The following is a 16,851-nucleotide window of genomic DNA, read 5'->3' on the forward strand; positions in this document are numbered from 1 at the left end:
CTGAGTCCCCACCTCACAAAAGCCAAGTGGTGTGAGACCCACTGAAGGAAGCCAACTTGGTCTACAAATCTCCGATTCCAGTTTTGAAAAATGTCCAGCAGTCCATTGGAATTTAATGCTATGAGGCGACAAATCGTTCCAGACACTGAGAACAAGCTGTCAGGGGATCGAGCTCTGCAATGTCCCCCAGGCACAGAGTTCCTTTGTGGCTGGCCTTGATGCAAATCGGACAGATGCATGGCTAACGGTATAACTCCAGTCTGCCAACTGAGCATTGCAATTCAGATACCAATCTTGGACCAGCAGCTGCAACACAACTGGTTGCAAACGCACATCTGTAAACAAAATCTGCTTTTAAATTTACAAAGGAAGGAGGCCAGAAATGAATTTCAGGCATTATGGGGCTGCTTTGCATATACAATGTCATGAAACTTTCTTGGTTCAATGTGAGGTTCTTGTTTCTGCATATGTTCAGTGAAATCCACACACACAAACAAAACAGAAGATACTTTTTGAGTTCCATAAATATATCCAAATAAATGTAGCTCGGGACTTAAAAATCGGAAGAAAAAAATGGTCCCAACCAGGATTTGCATGAAATATTTAAATAGAAATAACATAATAAAAGCAGATGAATGTCGGGCTGCTCTAATACTTACACGTCCATGGCATATTGTGTGACATTCCAATGAATGCTTTGGGAATTTGTGCATCTTCTATCGATACAATAGAATCGTTAAATATTCAAAAGATTTTGAAATTGCGTATTAAAACCAAAAAAGAAGAGGAAGACATTTATCCAAAAAGGGCAGAAATTAACATTCCCCACATGGTGAGCATTTAAATGGTGAGGATAGTAACCTTGCTACAAATAGACAATAGAACGTCCAATAACACTGTGTCTCACCTCTTTGAATATTGTGATAAATTTGCACCCAATACAAGTGACACACACGCACTCCTCTTATTGCATCTATAATATGTCCTGTAAAACTCCGTCTGCAATGAGTGTTTATTCAACCCTTGCCACAGTGAAATTTAACATAGAATCAAAGAATCATGGAATGAGGCCATTCGGCCCATCGAGCCCGCGTCGGCTCTCCGTAAGAGCAATCCAGATAGTCCCGCTCCCCCGCTCTTTCCCCGTAGCCCTGCAAGTTTTTCTCCTTCAGGTACCCATCTAATTCCTTTTCGAAAGCCACAATTGGCCCTGCTTCCATCACCCCCTCGGGCAGCGCATTCCAGATCCTAACCACTCGCTGTGTGAAAAGGTTTTTCCTCATGTCGCCTTTGGTTCTTTTGCCAATCACCTTAAACCTGTGTCCTCTGGTTCGTGACCTTTCTGCCAATGGGAACAGGTTTTCTTTATTTACTTTGTCTATCATGATTTTGAGCACCTCGATCAAATCTCCTCGCAACCTTCTCTGCCCTAAGGAGAAAAACCCCAGCTTCTCCAGTCTATCCCCATAACTGAAGTCCCTCATCCCTGGAATCATTCCAGTAAATCTTTTCTGAACCCTCTCTAAGGCCTTCACATCTTTCCTAAAGTGCGGTGCCCAGAACTGGACACAATACTCCAGCTGTGGCTGAATCAGTGTTTTATAAAGGTTCAACATAACATCATCATTTTTGCACTCTGTGCTTCTATTTATAAAGCCCAGGATCCCGTATGCTTTTTTAACCGCTTTCTCAACCTGTCCTACCACTTTCAATGACCTGTGTACATATACCCCCAGGTCTCTCTGTTCCTGCAATCCCTTTAGAGTTGTACCCTTTAATTTATATTGCCTCTCCTTGTTCTTCCTACCAAAATGTATCAGCTCACACTTCTCAGCATTCAGTGTTAATTTCTCATGAGCCACAACATGAACAGGTTGATCGATTTTAAGCAGGGATTAAAGGGTCGTAGCATGAATTGGCCTCAGGACCTGCACAGCGAGAACTCTGCATGATATTGGATGGTCAGGTTAGACTGTGTTTCACCTTTGGCACCTAGGGTTTGGAGCCAGGTTTGATCGAGGGGATGAAAGCTCTCTCTCACCGCTGATTATAAGGTCCTCGGTGAAATGTCTTTCAGCGGACTGAATCCACTCTCTAGTGGGCGTGAGTCCACAATACAAAATTGCCCCTAATTCTCCACCAGGATGGAACATGCGGAGAAATTGAAATGTCACGATGCAGAGAGAACTCCAGCTGCTATTAATCCCCACTGTAACTATATGCGGGAGTGTTTGATGCTGTTCGAGGTACAGTACATGGAAAATACTTCAATCCCCAGCACTAGAATTACTCACACTACCATAGGGTGTGAACAAATGAAATCACCAGATGGAAAGATTCACAGAGAGCACTTTTTTCGATGTCCATCATTTGTTAACATTCACTTTATAATCTTTCACTTTGGATCATGCGAGGGATTTCACTGCTCGTCTATCTCCTCACGGCCATTATACCCCGAGTTAACACAAACCCACTGAGACAGAGGGGCAGATTTGAGGCTTCCCACCTGGCAAGAAATGGGGTGACAGCGCCCAGTAAATGGTGGAGGAAAGACTTACTGCCCCAATCCTGCCGTTGCTGTGGCAACCACAATCCTCCCCCCGGGCCCATCGCTTGGCCTCCGGAGCACCTGCCATAATCAGGTGGTGGGACCTCTTTCAATCTGAAAACCGGGGGTGCCTTTCACGCATGTAAGATCCCATGTGGGTTGGGGGGCTCCGATAGTTGGTCGCTCGGGGTGGGGGGGGAGGGTTGGGGGGCTCCGATAGTTGGTCACTCGGGTGAGGGGGGGGGCTCTGAGAGTTGGTCGCTCGGGGGAAGGGGGGAATCCCAATGGATTACCTCTGGATTGCAGCCATTGTTGTAACGTTAGCAAATTCAGGAGCCAAACATGCTCATTTAACAAAGCCCCACAAACAGCAAATGATAATCACGGCCTAATTGAATGACGGAACAGGCCCGAGGGGCTGAATGGCCTCCTCCTGTTTACAACTCACCAATTTAGTGTAGAGGATGGGCTAATGTTAAAGTATCATTCAGAACCTTTGCATAAATTTGCAGTGGTTTCTTTTACTCGTCTATTCATAAAATTAAACCCTGCCTTAATTATGTCTCTTAATTACATTCATTTACATTCCACTATCATGCACAGTGGCACTGTGACATTTAATTAGTCGACAATTTCCTCCAACTCTTCGATCATTAGTATCCGATGATGTAAAACAACTTGCTGCAATTTTCGGGATATGTTAAACACTTTGCAAAATTACTATCCAGAGCACAAAGAAATTGCCCAGATTTTGCCTCCTGTTTGAGAAGCTTTGAGAATTGACAGTTCTTGATATATAAATATTTGAGAATGATTAACCTTTATATGTTTAATCTCATTCTGTGCTGCATATTATTAAATTAGAGAGGAGACAAATTAATGTTTTTGCCTTCTCATCTCATTCTCTCCTTTCCAAAAATAATCGCACTTTTGACCAACGGACCATGACCTAAATGGTCCCGGTAACATCATTAACTTCTAGTTTACATCCCCCAGCTCATGAAGCCAGACAGGGAAACCCCATCCCCCCATCCCCCATCCCCCGCCGGGCTTGCAACTTCTTGGAAATTTATGAATGGAGTGGGGACTCAGCAGTCCTGCGTTGTTTCTCGACTCCCGGACCTCCTGGAATTGCGCTGGGAATATTGCGCTGGGAATATTGCGCTGGGAATATTGCGCTATTTCTGTGCCGCTGGAAATTTATGTACAGTGGACTGAAAAGTTGAGTTGTTCTGATCTGGAATGCGCTGCCCGAGAGGGCGGTGGAAGCAGATTCAATAATAACTTTCAAAAGAGATTTGGATAAATTCGTGAAGGGGAAGCATTTACAGGACTGTGGGGACAGAGCAGGAGGAGTGGGACTAGTTGGAGAGCTCTTTCAAAGAGCCGGCACAGGGACGATGGGCTGAATGGCCTCCTTCTGTGCTGTACCTGCTATGATACTTTGATACTATGACCAGATCATTTCTTTTAGTGATTGTTTGTTGAGGGATAAATATTGGCCCAGGACACCAGGGAGAACTCCCCCAGCTCGTCTTCGGAACGGAAATGTTCACAGCGAGTGAAGCCAACGGAGATGGAAATGGGGCTGGGTGTAAGGACGAGCTGCCGATTCTCTAGGAGCCCATTTCACACCACTGACAAAAGACCAACCTCAGCCCCGCTGTGTCTCTGTGATCCATTTCCCTGAAGCTGTAGATGTGACGAGTGAAATAAACTCTACTGCAGTTCGAGAGAGTCCTCTGGTGGAACAGACAGAAAGTTCCACTAAAGAAAATTCCTTTCCGATGATTATGCTTCGCTAAGAAGTCTCACGCACTGTCTGAAGATTTCCAATTGAACTTCACAAATACCGAGGCAGTTTGAGAATTTGGATTCGGTTTAAAAAAAAATCTGGAAATAAACAGCTGGTCTCAGCAAAAGTGACCGTGAGGCTGTCGGATTATCGTAAAAACCCAACTGGTTCACTGATGTCCTTTAGGGAAGGAAACCTGCCGTCCTTACCCGGTCTGGGCCTATATGTGACTTCAGTCCCACACCAATGTGGTTGACTCTTAACTGCCCTCTGAAGTGGTCTAGCAAGCCCTTCAGTGTATCAAAAGCAGGGCAACTAGGGACGGGCAATAAATGCCGGCCTTGCCAGCGACGCCCACAGCCCGAATATGAATTAAAAATAAAATGCCAGCCAAATAGAACGCAGCTAACAACTTTCACTGAATGTTCTGAAATATTTTCACCAACAATCAAAAGTAAAACTTTACGGTAAGTATTTTAATGATTATAATTCTGAAATTCAGTCCATACAAAGATAAATGCCTTTTTGTTTCTCGGTTAGGTAGGAAAAGCAATGTTGCCATATTGGTAAAGGCTCCAGGAATAGGCATGCAGGGCTCATGCCTGAACAGGGGTTAGGTCCTTTGCCTATGCAATTGGGATGCCCTGAACACTGCTGGTGCTGGGCCTGCTGCGTTCAGGAAACTGGGGATCCTTAAAGGGATCCTTAAAGGGATCGCTGGAGGCCAACAGAAAGGGAAACTTTTTATAAAATACTTACCTGAATGTGGAGCCGGGAGGTGCAGAAGTGATTGGCCTCGGGTCCACTGCAGAGCCAAAGACCATCGTCGAACCCTGATCTCCCCCTCCGATCTCCCCCTCCCAATCACCCCCCGATTGCCCCCCTGATCAACACCCCCCATCGCCACCTCCCGATCACCCCCTCCGATCACCCCCCCGATCGCCCCTCTGATCGGCCCCTGATCGCCCACCCTGATCGCCCACTTCCGATCGCGCCCCCCCAATCGACACCCCCCATCGCCCCCTCCGATCACCCCCCGATCGCCCCACCGATCGCCCCCCCAATTGCCCCCTCCAATCGGCCCCTCATCGCCCCCTTCCGATCACGCCCCCCAATCGAGGCCTCCCGATCGCCCCCCCCACACTGATCGCGCCCCCCGATCGCCCCCTCCTGATCGCCTCCTACCAATCCCCCCCGATCCCCCCGATCGCCCCCACAGATTGCCCCCTCCCGATTGCACCTCCCGATTGCCCCCTCCCGATCGCACCCCCTGATCAACCCCCCGATCGCCCCCTCCGATCGTCCCCTCCAATCGGCCCCTGATCGCCCAACCTGATTGCCCCCTTCCAATCGCGCCCCCCAATCGACGCCTCCCGATCGGCCCCCCCACCGATCGCCCCCTCGATCGCCCCCTCCCAATCGCCTCCAACCAATCGCCCCCCCGATCCCCCCGATCAACCCCCCCCCGAACGCCCCTCCGATTCCCCCCTCCCGATCGACCCTCCAATCGCCCTCACGAACAGCCCCTACCGATCGCCCCCTCCCAATCAACCCTCCCGATCACCCCCTCCCGCTAGCCCCCCCCCGATCGCCCCCACAATTGCCCCCTACCAATCGCTCTCCCCCCAATCACCCCCCCCCCCCGATCATCCCCCCCGCCCCGATTGCCTTCCTCTAATCTCCTCTCGAATCCCCCCCCCCCCTCCTCCCAGGACCTTCCCCACGGAGCAGCGGTCCAAAATTCGAATCCGATTCGCCAGCCAACTGCCTGGCGAGGTCCAGCAGGTGTCCGCAGCTCATGTAATTGAGGCCCGAGGCCCAATATTGGGTGCACCTCAGGCCCACCCGTTCCGGTGCAGAGAACAATCTCAGCGCCCAGTTCGTCCCCGGCCAATTCCCAGACTATCAAGTTATGACTGTTGTGGTACCTGAGTGATTAGCTCCTTGGTACCAACCCTTGTATTGTTTGACATGGGGGAGATTTCTCCTCTTCCTGTACGTAGGTTGGGAATTTCTTGGGAGCTGCTCCCCCGTCCGAAGTGAGAGCAACAGAGTCGGAGCCGTTCCAAGGAAATTCCGGCCATCGTGAATTGGTAAATGAGTGGGTAATGGGGTAAATTCACTGATCCAGTGCTGCCGGTAGTGAGCAAATTCACCAGAATGATACCGGGGCTGAGAGGGTTAAATTACAAGGACAGGTTGCACAAACTTGGCTTGTAACCCCTTGAGTTTAGAAGATTAAGGGGTGATTTAATTGAGGTGTTTAAGATGATTAAAGGATTTGATAGGGTAGATAGAGAGAAACTATTTCCTCTGTTGTGGGGAAAATGCTGGAGTCTATAATTAAGGATAGGGTGACTGAACATCTCGAGAATTTTCAGTTAATCAGAGAGAGCCAGCATGGATTTGTGAAAGGGAGGTCGTGCCTGACAAACCTGATTGAATTTTTTGAAGAGGTGACTAAAGTAGTGGGCAGGGGAATGTCAATGGATGTTATTTATATGGACTTCCAGAAGGCATTTGATAAGGTCCCACATAAGAGACTGTTAGCTAAGATAGAAGCCCATGGAATCGAGGGAAAAGTACGGACTTGGTTAGGAAGTTGGCTGAGCGAAAGGCAACAGAGAGTAGGGATAATGGGTAGGTACTCACATTGGCAGGATGTGACTAGTGGAGTCCCGCAGGGATCTGTCTTGGGGCCTCAATTATTCACAATATTTATTAACGACTTAGATGAAGGCATAGAAAGTCTCATATCTAAGTTTGCCGATGACATAAAGATTGGTGGCATTGTAAGCAGTGTAAATGAAAACATAAAATTACAAAGCGATATTGATAGATTAGGTGAATGGGCAAAACTGTGGCAAATGGAATTCAATGTAGACAAATGTGAGGTCATCCACTTTGGATCAAAAAAGGATAGAACAGGGTACTTTCTAAATGGTAAAAAGTTAAAAACAGTGGATGTCCAAAGGGACTTAGGGGGTTCAGGTACATAGATCATTGAAGTGTCATGAACAGGTGCAGAAAATAACCAATAAGGCTAATGGAATGCTGGTCTTTATATCTAGCGGACTAGAGTACAAGGGGGCAGAAGTTATGCTGCAGCCAAACAAAACCCTGGTTAGACTGCACCTGGAGTACTGTGAGCAGTTCTGGGCACCGCACCTTCGGAAGGACATATTGGCCTTGGAGGGAGTGCAGCGTAGGTTTACTAGAATGATACCCGGACTTCAAGGGTTAAGTTACGAGGAGAGATTACACAAATTGGGGTTGTATTCTCTGGAGTTTAGAAAGTTAAGGGGTGATCTGATTGAAGTTTATAAGATATTAAGGGGAACAGATAGGGTGGATAGAGAGAAACTATTTCCGCTGGTTGGGGATTCTAGGAGTAGGGGGCACAGTCTAAAAATTAGAGCCAGACCTTTCAGGATCGAGATTAGAAAACATTTCTACACACAAAGGGTGGTAGAAGTTTGGAACTCTCTTCTGCAAACGGCAATTGATACTAGCTCAATTGCTAAATTTAAATGTGAGATAGATAGCTTTTTGGCAACCAAAGGTATTAAGGGATATGGGCCAAAGGCAGGTATATGGAGTTAGATCACAGATCAGCCATGATCTTATCAAATGGCAGAGCAGGCACAAGGGGCTGAATGGCCTACTCCTGTTCCTATGTTCCTATGTTCCTATATTCTGGTGGGGGGAGTCCAGAACAAGGGGGCATAATCTTAAAATTAGAACTAGGCCGTTCAGGGGTGATGTCAGGAAGCACTTCTTCACACAAAGGGGAGTGGAAATCTGGAACTCTCTCCCCCAAAAGGCTGTGGATGCTGGGAGTCAATTGAAAATTTCAAGGCTGAGCTCGATAGATTTTTGTTGGGTAAGGGTATTAGGGATATGGAGCAAAGGAAGGCAAATGGAGTTAAGATACAGATCAGCCATGATCTAATTGAATGGCGGAACAGGCTCGAGGGGCTGAATGGCCTCCTCCTGTTCCTACGTTCCTATGTTCCTACATTCAAAGGGAACATAAATCAGACAATCGGGGCTTCTATTGTTGTAGCTCTATCTTCGATCTGTGCTCCCCAGAGCATGGCTCCCCATCGGGAGTTGGAGAACGGTGAATTATGGAATCATAGAAAGTTACAGCACAGAAGGAGGCCATTCGGCCCATCGTGAGTGCGTCGGCTGAAAAAGAGCTTTCCAGCTTAATCCCACTTTCCGGCACTTGGTCCGTAGCCCTGTGGGTTACGGCACTTCAGGTGCACATCCAAGTACTTTTTAAATGAGTTGATGGTTTCTGCCTCTCCCACCCTCTCAGGCAGTGAGTTCCAGACCCCCACCACCCTCTGGGTGAAAAAAATTCTCCTCAGCTCCCCTCTAATCCTTCTACCAATCACTTTAAATCTGTGCCCCCTGGTCACTGACTCCTCTGCTAAGGGAAATAGGTCCTTCCTATCCACCCTATCTAGGCCCCTCATAATTTTGTACACCTCAATTAAATCTCCCCTCAGCCTCCTTTGTTCCAAAGAAAACAACCCCAGCCTATCCAATCTTTTCTCATAGCTAAAATTCTCCAGCCCTGGCAACATCCTCGTAAATCTCCTCTGTACCCTCCCTGGTGCAATCACATCTTTCCTGTAATGTGGTGACCAGAACTGTTCGCAGTACTCAAGCTGTGGCCTAACCACATGCCCAGTGATTCCAGTTAATGTCACTGACCATTGTGTTCCAAATCAGCGCCTGGTTGAACTGACAGGAAGCCAGTTGGGCTTGTGCCGATACCTCAAAGAGAGATCAGCTCTTGTTTTCTGTTTGTGTAACTCACCCTGGAGATCTGAATTTTCACAAATGGTGGATGTTTGTTCAGATCTTGGTGAATTTACCCTAGGACATGCCTTCCATTATAAATAGTGCAGCGAGCTGATCTTCCCGACCCCTCCCCCCCCCCGTATTTTCTCACTGCCGCTGAGGTTGTCTATCTCCTCCCTTCCTTTGGTTTCTTCACAGAGTTAGTGACAGTTGCTTCACTTGGACTCAATCAAACGAACAAAATCAATCACCGAGGCAGCTAATGTGTTCAACGGCTGTCTTCCTGTGAGTTCAACCAGGCACTGATCTGGAACACAATGGTCAGTGACATTAACTGGAATCGCTGGGCTTGTGCCGATACCTCAAAGAGCGATCAGCTCTTGTTTTCTGTTTGTGTAACTCACCCTGGAGATCTGAATTTTCACAAATGGTGGATATTTGTTCAGATCTTGGCCTCGAAAGCATCACTTGTTTCTATTAGTATTTCCATTGTTGTCTGATTGGGATGTTTTTTATCATGTGAAAGGCGCTATATAAATGCAAGTTATTGCTGTTATGTGGGTTGGATACAACATCTGGTGAGAATGGGAAGGCCTAGTTCCCAATAGCAAATGTTTGCACTTGTGGAGGAGTCTGAATCTAGGGGGCCATAAATATAAGATAGTCACTAATAAATCCAATCGGGAATTCAGGAGAAACTTCTTTACCCAGAGAAGTGGTGAGAATGTGGAACTCGCTACCATAAGGAGTGGTTGAGGCGAAAAACAGAGATACATTTAAGGGGAAGCTAGAGAAACACACGAGGGAGAAAGGAATAGAAGGATATGGTGATGGGTTGAGATGAAGTTTACAAATTACAAAGAATGTAAAGAACAGAAACAGGCCATTCGGTCAAACTGGTCTATCCCGGTGTTTATGCTCCACACGAGCCTCCTCCCTCCCTATTTCATCTCACCCTATCAGCACATCCTTCTATTCCTTTCTCCCTCATGTGTTTATCCAGCTTCCCCTTAAACTGCCGTGAGCTTCTTCGAAATAGTGGCCATGGGATCTTTTACGTTCATCTGAGGGGGAAGATGGGGCCTCGGTTTAACATCTCACCTGAACGATGAAAGAGGAGGGCCTTGAGGGAATGGCGGGTGGGTCATTGATGCGTAAGAGGTGCTCTGTGCCCAACTGTTGGTCCTTGAAGATCTACAGTCAGAGGTGACCAGAACACACCTGGGCAGATGATTAGTGCATGGGAGGCTTCACCTCTCAGGTACATTGAGTTACATTGAAACGACAGCACAGAAACAGGCCATTCGGCCCAACAGTTCCATGCCGGAGTTTATGCTCCACATGAGCCTCCCCCCTCCCTACTTCATCTCACCCTATCAGAATATCCTTCTATTCTTTTCTCGCTCATGTGTTTATTTAGCTTCCCCTTAAATGTATCTACACTATTCACCTCAACTACTCCTTGTGGGAGCGAGTTCCACATTCTCACCACTCTCTGGGTAAAGCAGTTTCTCCTGAATTCCCTATTGGATTTCTTAGTGATTATTTTATATTTATGGCCCCTAGTTCTGGTCTCTTCTCCATGTCTACCCGATCAAACCCTTCCATTATCTTAAAGACCTCGATCAGGTCACCCCTTCTCTTTTCTAGAGAAATGCTGTAAATTTTCTATGATTCTATGATCATTTGTCAAGCCCCATTCCTCTTTCACATATTCTCGCCCACTATCTCTCACCCTGCCACTGAACTCGATATACACTCCCTCCACCACCGGCGCACTGTGGCTGCAGTGTATACTATGCACAGGATGTACAGCAGCAACTCACTAAGCTTACTGCGACAACACCTCCCAATCTTGTGACCTCTACCACCGAGAAGGACAAGAGCAGCAAATTCAAGGGAACAATATTACCGAGGGGGTCGCCAGCCCTCCAGTATTGGCCCTGGAGTCTCCAGGAATTGAAGGTTAATCTCCAGTTCACTGCTGGGAGCAAAACACCTTGGAGAAAAATCATAGGAGTGTCAAAAAAAAGTCATGTCTTTTATTCAATTTCTTTGAACATTTTGGGGGAAAAATTCGATAGGGCCTATTATTGGGCGTGGGTAGCGTGATCTGCTATTAACCAATGCCCATTGGCCCCTGCGCAGGCAGGACGAGAACTTGGTCTGGCCTCAGTACTCACCGTCAATCTGAGCTGGAGTTCAGGCCTCACACACTGACTCAATGCAATTTGCACTTTCCACCAGCAGGGGGAGCCTCAATCTCTTAAAGGGAGGATGCCTCTTAAAATCTCTTAAAGGTGGCGGGTACCAGTTATTGGCTAAAAATAACAGCCTGTTGTCTGCACGGAATCCGAACGGAGATCAGACATCACAAACATAAAACACTGATGCAGGTCCCGTCCCTACATTTACACACTGATGAGGAGTGTTAAAACATTGAATAAATCCCACATCCTCCAATCTGCTGACCTGAGTTGGTACCAGGCCTGTGAGAGTGCATGCACCAAGGCTCTCTGCTGATGCACCACAGGCCTTGGTGCAAGAGATGGACAGAAGGAGGGACATCCTATATCCACGGTGGCGGGGTGGGGTGGGCAGGGCAAGAGGCCCTCCAGACATATGCCCAAAAGGCAGTGGGAGGCAGCGGGGGACGAAGGTATAGAAAGTCTCATATCTAAGTTTGCCGATGACACAAAGATTGGTGGCATTATAAGCAGTGTAGAGGAAAACATAAAATTACAAAGCGATATTGATAGATTAGGTGAATGGGCAAAACTGTGGCAAATGGAATTCAATGTAGACAAATGTGAGGTCATCCACTTTGAATGCTGGTCTTTATATCTAGAGGACTGGAGTACAAGGGGGCAGAAGTTATGCTGCAGCTATACAAAACCGCACCTGGAGTACTGTGAGCAGGTCTGGGCACCGCACCTTCGGAAGGACATATTGGCCTTGGAGGGAGTGCAGCGTAGGTTTACTAGAATGATACCCGGACTTCTAGGGTTAAGTTACGAGGAGAGATTACACAAATTGGGGTTGTATTCTCCAGAGTTTAGAAGGTTAAGGGATGATCTGATCAAAGTTTATAAGATATTAAGGGGAACGGATAGGGTGGATAGAGAGAAACTATTTCCGCTGGTTGGGGATTCTAGGAGTAGGGGGCACAGTCTAAAAATTAGAGCCAGACCTTTCAGGAGCGAGATTAGAAAACATTTGTACACACAAAGGGTGGTAGAAGTTTGGAACTCTCTTCCACAAACGGCAATTGATACTAGCTCAATTGCTAAATTTAAATATGAGATAGATAGCTTTTTGGCAACCAAAGGTATTAAGGGATATGGGCCAAAGGCAGGTATATGGAGTTAGATCACAGATCAGCCATGATCTTATCAAATGGCGGAGCGGGCTTGAGGGGCTGAATGGCCTACTCCTGGTCCTATGTTCCTATTCATGTCTTGGCTCTAAATGTTAGGCTGTGTCCCCGGGTCCTAGTATTCAAGTATAGGAGACCTCCTAAAGCGGTTACAAATGTATCGGCAGCCAGAAGCAATAATCCAGCCATTAACCCGTAAATCCTGCATGGTCCCTTTAAATAGCGTTGATGGAGGGCCCTTCAGGCACTCTAAGACATGTTCAGACGGTCGTGGTTAAGACTGTGCGTTTAGTTGAGCGTTCAGTTCCAAAATGGTGTCTATCACTTTAAATCAGCATTGCATGCTGATTGTATCCATTTTCTCGTTACTTTACATACAGCCGGCGTTCGTTATTTGCGCGTGCGCTAACTCCTACACCAAGGTGGCGTCCGGCGCACGTCATGCTGGAAACGTGCGTGCGCAGCCAAGACGCCATCTTGGATGTTCGAGAGGCCGCGTAGCGCCGGAACAACGGGCGCCACATGGCCCAATTTAGTGCCCAATGAGTGTGAATCTGTGCCTGTTTCTGTACACTGAGGCTAGGTGTGAATTTGAGAGTGTGAAAAAAAAATGGGGAAAGAGTGGGGGAATGGGACAGGCACAATGGGCTGAATGGCCTCCTCCTGTGCTAGTCATACTGTGATTCTATGATACTTTCATTTATTAGTTATACAAATATTGGAGATAGGGGAAAAAGGGCTGTTTGACCTGGCGGGGAGGTTGGATGCAGGAAGTCATGTGATGAAACCTCCAGGAATACGTCCAACCAGAGTTGGTAACAATTCCTTCACCTCCAAATTCCGAGTTTCATCGGCAATAGATCAAATGTCGGAGCCCTCTACGTAACACCATTGTGGGAGCTCGATCACCACACAGACTGCGGTGGTTTAAGAAGACGGCCCACCATCACCTTCTCAGGGCAACTAGGGATGGGCAGTAAATGCCGGCCTTGCCAGCGACGCCCACATCCCCAGAATGAATTAAAAAAAAATACTTTCTGCCTTAAACTCTCTCTCTCTCCCTCCTGCACTCTGTATCACTTTACCTCTCACTCAGATTCAAATCACTTCAAGCCTTCGATACAGAGGCCCTGAAATTCTATAGGGCTTACCTCAATCGCCAATCGGACTGACCAGGGGAATCCCTGCAGAATTCCTGGGTCAGTAATTGGGCTGAGATTGGGGCAGTTTAGGTGTGAAAGCTGATGTGACAAGTAGAATGCTTCACCTAAAACTTTGCTTTGACTGTTTATTGTTTTAAGTTGAGTGGATTGGTTCAGTTGAATCCCTGTTATTCCCTTCGTATCTGAGAGAGTAAAACCAAAATATTAACGGCAGAAGAAAGGGTTCCCTTAAAGGGGGGAATCCTCGGATGGACTGTGCCATAATTCAACCGAGGACAGCGAGCTCTGGATTAAACATCCTGACGTTTTACCTGCTTTATTCCCAGTGCTTCCTTGGTAAATCGAAGTTTTATTGCAGAGATGCTTGGTGAAGAAGGAAAGATTCAAGATAGTTTCATCTCTTCTTAACTTTTAGGTCCTCACTATATAAAATCCTACCTGTGACCTGACGGAACACCCTGTTTATCCACTCTCTGTAGGTGATGCTGATATATGCCACTTCCCTCCATGTTAAGCCACAAAAGGTATTACAAATCGCATCAATTTTGCTCCAAACTTTGCATTTTGCATCTTTCGCATGAAGTAAGCAGAGAAGGAATTGCAAGGGCTGTTCTTCAAACCTCGATCAAGAATTGAAAAACTTGGATAAAACAAGAGGCTATAACCTGTTTCTTGTGTCTTAGTCTGGGTGTAAAATTCAGGTAAATGTAATTGTTCATATTATATAATATCTGTGAATTGTTTTGCTGAGAAAGTGCCCATTTTTACAACAGTCACCATATTGGAATCTGTAGCGCTGGCCTCCATGAAACCACTTATGTGTAAATAGTTCACAACTACACTCGGCTGATTGCCGTGCTTGACTGCGAGAGAGGGATGTGCCAGTGAACTGAAAGGAAAGGTCATAAAACAACCGCAGAAACACAACATCTGGGTGGAAATGGCTGGTTTTGTATCGGGAAGTAGAGACATCCTCTCCTGATTTCAATGGAGCGAAGAATCGGGTAAGTTCGATAATGTGTGGGTGACCCTCGCCGCCCGATCACCGCCCATATGGTAAAGGTCAAAATTTACCCCTCTGTGAAACGGGATCAGGCAACATACACTCAATGTCTAAAGTTGGATCACTATAATAACCTTTGGGTGTATTTCATCGATTATTTATCGCTTTTAATATATTTGTTGTACAAAATGGGAACCAGTACAGCCAATTAATTACTTTTTTGAAGTCGTGTCATTGTTGTAATGTTGGCAAATCCCAGCAGCCAATTTGAGTGCAGCAAGGCCCCACATACAGCAACAACGTGAATGACCAGTTAACCTGTTTTGGTGATCTTGGTTGATGCTGGCCAGGACACTGGGAGAACTCCCCTGCTCTTCCATGAACAGTATCGTGGGATCTTTAACAACCACCTGAGCAGGCAAATGGGGCCGTGGTTTAATGTCTCATCTGAAAGACGGCGCCTCCAACTCCCTCAGTACTGCCCCTCCGACAGTGCAGCGATCCCTCAGTACTGACCCTCCGACAGTGCAGCGATCCCTCAGTACTGACCCTTCGACAGTGCAGCGCTCCCTCAGTACTGACCCTCCGACAGTGCAGCGCTCCCTCAGTACTGACCCTCCGACAGTGCAGCGCTCCCTCAGTACTGCCCCTCCGACAGTGCAGCGATCCCTCAGTACTGCCCCTCCGACAGTGCAGCGATCCCTCAGTACTGACCCTCCGACAGTGCAGCGCTCCCTCAGTACTGCACTGAAGTAACTCGATTATGGGCTCAAGTCCTGAAGTGATGCTTCTGATTAATATTTGAAACAGTTACATGGTAAGGTACTTTAATGAACGTACCAAGTTAGGCCTAACAAAAAAACAAGCTTTTTTTCCTCTTGTGCTTTTACACTGTAATGTCATCGGCTCATTAATTTATGGCCAAAAACTCAAATCAGCTACCCAAAGTATAAAAGTATTAAAATATATTAATAAATCTACAAATGAGGAACTCATTTGGTGCAACATTTACGCCGTTAGTTTTTTGTTTTGCGAGCTGACTCCCACTCTGGAATCTCTCTGATATTTAGGGCTTGTATCTAACTCCACATTTGATTTCACTGGGGGAGTTTCACATCTTGCCTCTTGTGCCCCTGGCCACTGGCGTTGGGCCTTCTGGCTGCTGGACAGCAAGGCCCAAAGACCTGCAAGGCGAGTAAAATAAAAATCGAGACTCACCTCATGGCCTCCTTGAGGCCGGAACCCTCAGACTCTCCATTCTAGGGCCAGGCTCCCATCTTTTTTGGGGCATAGAATCATAGAATCATAGAAGTTACAACATGGAAACAGGCCCTTCGGCCCAACATGTCCATGTCGCCCAGTTTATACCACTAAGCTAGTCCCAATTGCCTGCACTTGGCCCATATCCCTCTATACCCATCTTACCCATGTAACTGTCCAAATGCTTTTTAAAAGACAAAATTGTACCCGCCTCTACTACTGCCTCTGGCAGCTCGTTCCAGACACTCACCACCCTTTGAGTGAAAAAATTGCCCCTCTGGACCCTTTTGTATCTCTCCCCTCTCACCTTAAATCTATGCCCCCTCGTTATAGACTCCCCTACCTTTGGGAAAAGATTTTGACTATCGACCTTATCTATGCCCCTCATTATTTTATAGACTTCTATAAGATCACCCCTTAACCTCCTACTCTCCAGGGAATAAAGTCCCAGTCTGTCTAACCTCTCCCTGTAAGTCAAACCATCAAGTCCCGGTAGCATCCTAGTAAATCTTTTCTGCACTCTTTCTAGTTTAATAATATCCTTTCTATAATAGGGTGACCAGAACTGTACACAGTATTCCAAGTGTGGCCTCACCAATGCCCTGTACAACTTCAACAAGACATCCCAACTCCTGCATTCAATGTTCTGACCAATGAAACCAAGCATGCTGAATGCCTTCTTCACCACCCTAGCCACCTGTGACTCCACTTTCAAGGAGCTATGAACCTGTACTCCTAGATCTCTTTGTTCTATAACTCTCCCCAACGCCCTACCATTAACGGAGTAGGTCCTGGCCCGATTCGATCTACCAAAATGCATCACCCATGGCTGCAGCTGAAGCACGTGGAGGTAGGACCACCAGGAACACCCTCTCCTGCCTCGTTAGTTTG

This window comes from Heptranchias perlo, chromosome 18 (assembly GCF_035084215.1).
Source record: "Heptranchias perlo isolate sHepPer1 chromosome 18, sHepPer1.hap1, whole genome shotgun sequence".
Lineage (NCBI taxonomy): Eukaryota > Metazoa > Chordata > Chondrichthyes > Hexanchiformes > Hexanchidae > Heptranchias > Heptranchias perlo.